The sequence below is a fragment of the Pinus tabuliformis genome, chromosome 3_2 (genome assembly GCF_031772625.1).
Source record: "Pinus tabuliformis cultivar Carrire ecotype Pingquan chromosome 3_2, CPIR1, whole genome shotgun sequence".
In the NCBI taxonomy this organism is placed as follows: domain Eukaryota; kingdom Viridiplantae; phylum Streptophyta; class Pinopsida; order Pinales; family Pinaceae; genus Pinus; species Pinus tabuliformis.
This window is the reverse complement of record NC_142302.1, coordinates 1,172,400,634-1,172,406,653: the sequence shown is the minus strand read 5'-3', so window position 1 is coordinate 1,172,406,653 and position 6,020 is coordinate 1,172,400,634. Positions and strand designations below refer to the sequence as shown.

General features: G+C 38.0%; 1 pseudogene; it reads right to left on the bottom strand.

Annotated features, from left to right (window-relative positions):
• Positions 1 to 3,116: 3,116 nt before the first annotated feature.
• Positions 3,117 to 3,503, bottom strand: LOC149184899 (NAD-dependent malic enzyme 2, mitochondrial pseudogene; annotated as a pseudogene).
• Positions 3,504 to 6,020: the final 2,517 nt, after the last annotated feature.

Sequence of the window (6,020 nt, the reverse complement as noted above, 5' to 3'; positions counted from 1 at the left end):
GTACCTTTATTGAATCACATTGAAGGGTACAAAAGGAATAATTTCATGCACAAGGAAAATGAATCAAGAAGAAAACTAATGAATCCTCCTTCGAAACAGTTTCCCATGCAGATCGAAAACATGAAAACACTAAGAGATGAAAAAAGAGGTAAGAAAACTTTAAAGAATGTGGATTTACATTATACACTCACAATCGAGAAGTTTAATTGTATATAAAAAATGGGTGCTCAAATCACATGACGATGGATAAGGGTAAATTCCTTCCTTTAAAAGGAAACACATGAAGAAGTTTTGCTTGTAGTAATAATGCACATTATGAGTGATAAATGGATTGTTATCCTTAATGAAAAGTCCAAGACTCAAAACATCATATAATTTTATGCTTTGAGGCACAATTTTTTAAGCTTTAGTCAAATGTGTGGCCAAGGATATGAACTTATATTTTATTCTAATGGATGTCAAATAATCGTAGTGGAATCTGGGAATGTGATAAGTAAAGAAAATAGAACTCGTAGCAACTTGCATATTGTTGGCGGAGATAAAAAAAAAATGTACCATGAGAAAAGTAGATTAAATATACTTATGGCAAAAAATAATGGGGAATATCAATTATGAAAAGTTGGTAGAAATTAGCAAAGCAAAGGTAGTGAGGGGCATGCCTAAGATATCAAATCCAATTGATTCTATATATAAATCATGTTAGTTTATGAAGTAGACAAGGGTCCATTTCAAGGAAAAAGAATATCCATCAACTAAGCCACTAGATCTAGATCATATAAATGTATGTGGCCCTATAAGAACCAAAACCTTAAGATGAGAAAGATACATTATGCTCTCTATTGATGTCTATACAATGGTAACATGGATTGTCTTGCTCAGAGATATGTCAAATACCTTTATCAAGTTAAAGATATTCAAAGCTCAAGTCGAGAATGAAATGGATCTAAATATCAATTTCTTTAGATATAAAAGAGAAGAATTGTTTACCTTGGGTGAATCCAATGAATTTTTTGAGAAGCATGGAATTAAAAGACAATAATCAATAGAAAGAAAGTCTTAATATAATAGGATAATTGGAATAAATAATTGAATGGTGCAATATATGGCATGAGGAATCCTATATGAAGAAAAGGATCCAAACACTTTTTGGGGAGAAGTAGTTAAAACAATTGATTGCATAATAAATCGAGCTCCTCTTAGGGTAAATAGTGGAAATACTTATTATGAGTAAGAATGTAAGAATGAGTACTAGAATGAAAAATATTTGTTGCTTTCCTAACTTTGGTTGCTAAAAAAAAGTCTACTTCAACAGTTTCTAGGAACCGTGTAGGCCCTCGATTAGTTGAGCCTCACTTAGGATGAATTTTGTGTCTATGTATAGTGAAAGGGATGTATAACAAGTGCATGTAAGATGGAAAAAATCCCCTAGTGCAAGCCTAAGACATATTTGTGTCCTAAGAGAACCTTAGAATTTCCTATCACACTGAAATCGTTTGAGGATATCACACAAAACCAAGATTGATAAGGGATCCACAAGAGATCTTGAATTCAACCAATATTCAGAGAGAGAAGTGAGAAACATAAGAACCAAAATCCATAGTCAACTAAAGTTATACAGTGAAGAAAAAATGACAACTTACTCCAACCATCCATGACCCAATGAGCTAACAAATTAACAAAATGCAAGAGTGCGAAAATAAGAGCAAAGGCCCGTGAACATGCACATATAATCAAAAGGTGTAAGGTGAAGTAGTCACTGGGGCTTCACTCAATGAACCTATGACATATCATGTGAATTCATGGAATACTAAACAATACCCTTAATTTGACTACATATTGCAAAATACCTCTAGAAATCACACTATTTAACACCCTATCAATACAAACCCAATACACCTTCCTAATTAAACAAAAAAAACTACTTTCACAAGATGTTGAAGGTATCAATTTTTTCAATAACATTTGTCTTACTCATTTATATTTTTCATTAACTTTGAGCCCCATTTATTGTACTTTCCAATATAAAAATCTTTACCCCCTATTACATGTTGAATATATTATGTAATTCTTTCCTCGATATATATCCCCAAGATTAATGCATGTGGTATGGTATTGCACCTCAACTTAAGACCTTGTGGAACCATTACAGCTCCATTACGGTGAGGAAAGAGAAATTATACTGAGGAGATATAGAAAAATCTAGGAACATACCAAGGCGGGATCCTCTGTGTTGGACACCTAATCCTAAATGGGTTAGTGTGGAAGCTGAATAGACTAAGTAGTCCAAGAGACCTTGGGATGTGAAACCCAACGGTCACTACATGTACTATAAATGTAAACCATTTGTTAATAAAATTGTATTTCATGTTTTATCTTTCATATCTCTCTTGCTGTCCATGTGTGTTTAACATGGTATCAGAGCAGGCGATCTCCTGCCCTGCTCAAATATGAGCCACTTGTTTTCTGTGGCCTTTCTTACATGCCAGTCCTGTACATTCATATAATTGTCAGTGCTGCTATTATGGAGGTAACGTACATTCCAGCAATCTGAAAATAGAGGCCTGGCTATTTTAAGAGTCTGTCAACTCTGCAAAACTTGCCTGCCATTCTCAGTCTAACGCTCCGTTGGTCGCTTTGCGCTAACCATACAAATGATGGCCCATACAATTACTGTCTCCGCTCTGCATTAACCACCATTGCTCCTACGCTCTTTGTTTCTCCTACCCTGTCAGAACCTTGCTATTCTAAGCCTGTGATTGTCTGAGTCACTGTATTATTCTATGCGTGATAATTTGGGTAATGCTTGGTATACCCATCGAATACCCCTCTCCTTACAGTCTGGCAGCCTGCTTGTGCATTGAGGGTAGTATATTGAATCTACGTTGAACAATTTAGAAGTGTGCTTTGAATGTTGCAGTGATTTCAACTCCCGAATGCAGTTTGTCCGAGGTCTGGAGAAAATTGATTTAAAGATTGCAGAGCGAGCTCAAATATGGAGTTGTGATTAAGTTTTGAGTTTCATCGCCGCGGTTGCAGATCTATGTGATTAACGCGATGATGGCAACAAGAGGAGGGGTTCTCTCAAATGATCCTTCGCCCAAATAATCCAAGACAGTTTACGCAATGAACTGACATTGGGGCTGTGGGCAACCCAGCCACAATATGGGAAATCGCCATTCTGCCAGAGCTGTTAAGTCAGTTGAACCGTCTCGAGTGTTATGCTCCAGGGATCTAAAAGAAACCATGAAACGATCACATTGCTGCTGAAAAGAAATAATGCGTGGTGGAAGAAGGCCACGAAGTCCAAGCCTGTCTCTTTCTGTCGCTGAAAACGCAGTTTCCTTGTTGAACCAGGGATCGTGAAGAATGTCGTTGCCGCGCTTGTGGACAATGCAGGGGCGGGGAACTTTTGCGCTGAAGTTACGCCAGGGCCCTATATTACGAACGAGAAGAGAAGCACACAGCTGAGCAAAGGAACGGTAAGCAGATCGTACCTGTGACATCCTGCCGTCCTGGATGGCTGGATCGCTTTCTCTCTCTAGCTCGGCTCACAGCTCGCTCGCTGCAGCTTCTTCCTATCTGCTTGTCTTTTATGTTTTTTACGAGGCCAACAGAGCATCCTGTGTCAAACGCCTGCACCTCTCTGATCATATGGGAAATCGCCATTGTTTTTAAATAGATAGAATTCATAGAAATGTTGATCAGATAAACAAGGTGGACTGTTTACCTGAAAGTAACGCTTATTGCTTTCCTGCAAGCTCAATCCCCATTTTTGTTTTGAATTTGTCTCTTCTAGAAATTTATTGTCTGCCAGGGGCCAACTGTATCAGAAATATCTTCTTCTGGCAATCTTACTCTGCCAGGGCTAACTGTATCAGAGATATAATGGGTTTACCAGCAAACCGCATCGAGTTGGATCATTTCAGAACCGATAGCTGAATGAGGTTCCTTCCATTCTGCGTGGAGGTCATTGAATAGATTTGAAGGGCTGCTCTATTTTGAAATCCGTGAGTTGATTTTCTGCCACCTGAAGATAAGTTCACACCTGAGTCTTTGAATTCGAAGTGCTGAGTCTGCTAGACCGAGTGCATCAGTTGAACGTGGCCAGATTTATTTCCTATGACTGAATCTCCAGTTCTGAGCTAGCCACGAGTTCTGAAAGTGACAGCAAGGGAGTCGTACACCACTCAACAACTACTTCTGGACCGAGTTTGCTTTCTTGGGGCTGTGTGTTACATCAGAGATAAATTCTGGGCAGATTGCTAGTGTAAAGAAGCCGAGTTTGAAGAGATAGACGGGCTGCAAATTAAGCTAAGCAACCAGGTTCCAATATTTTATCCACCTTGTTTATTTAGCCACTATTAGGAAGAAAACGACCTCTGTACTTCATACTCTCTTTGGAGCAGAAATTATAGTAAGTTATCAGTGAAGATAAGTCTCATGTTTAAAGACAAAGGAGTAAAGAAGCTATGAATCTTCCGAACGGAGTAGCATTCAACCACCTGTTCCAATCGTTATTTGTTTTTATTTATTCCTATCTTTCGAACAACCAATAATTTCCATAGTCGCCCTCTCCCTATTAATTAATGGAGTTGCAATTCCATCCGTGTGTGAATGTTCGTTTGTAGCAGTTAACTCTGTGTGAATTAGAGCTGGACCCAGTCTTCCTTTGAAAGGTTGTATTCATTTCTATGCCATTCAATGTATATGAACGCTTTCTACTGGATCGTGATGCTAGACGGTGTATTCCGTTTGTGATTAAAAGTTGAACAATTTGGAGATAGTGCGATGGTCATTTCAATTCAATTCTGGAATGTGCTTTGATCAAAATCCCGAGCTATAGAATCTGTTTTGAGTGTTAAAGTTCTGCGGAAAGACCGTGTAATGGATTGCGTTACTCCTGTTTTGAGTTGAAGGCTGTAAACATGAATCTGCTATGTATAATGGACTTAGTCTACTATGCGTTGGAATATTCAAAAAAAAAATATCACTGATCAAAATAGAGAAGAGTAACAACATTGCGGGTTTCCTTTGTTTGATACCCCATTGTTGTAAAGCAGCTGGATGTAAACATCGTGTATGAGATTTGCAGAACAACGAACGAGATTTGGAGCAGTGTGGTCGTGTTATACAAATATGTTGAAGATTAAAAACAGGTGCATTATTTAAAAACTGAACGTTGTTCTGTTGGATAAAACGCTATCTCTGTTGGATAAAACACTATCTCCTCGGCACTATTTTTGAGCTCAACAAAATTCCGCAGAAACACTTCTATTTCGGGTGTATACATTCAGTTAAGTGACTGTCTAGTGGACTAATTTTCTGTGTAGTAAAAAAAAAAGGGGGGGAGTGCATTTTCGGTCATTTGATTGTTTTTACAAATACATTGTTGATTTGATTGTCTGAATAATGGAGAAAAATCATGAATTATTAGAGTTATTAAGCACTCTAATCTTATCTACTGATGGAAGTACAGTTAAAGTCAACAAAAACACTCTCAGAGATATTCAAAAATCTTTACAATATGCACAGGAAAAGATCGATTTTTTGCAGCTTGAATCACAGCTACAGCAAGAAGAGCTACATCAAAATAGACATCATTCTGAACCTGATTTTGTTCAGAACATTGAGACAACCACCCATCAGCAGCAAGTCAATAATGTTACCGTTCATTCAAATAAAGCAACAGTTGTAAATGCAGATGTAGAAACTCAGTCTGCACTTCCCAAGCCCATCATCAGACCTTGGGAACATCTTGTCCGCAACAAGCACAGAACTGGTCTTGGATATGACAAGGACTTGTCCTTTCATATTCCAGACTATGCCAAGCCCATTCAGTTTCAGAGTGCTGGATTCATTCATGATAGTTCACTTGCTCCTCATGACAGTTCAGCTTCAGCTGTTCCAAATTCTGCCCCTCTTCCACAGCAACAACAACAACAACAAAAACAAGAGATCGTGAAATGTCAACACTGTGACCAAGTTGGCCATACGAAAGATCACTGTTTTGATCTTCATCA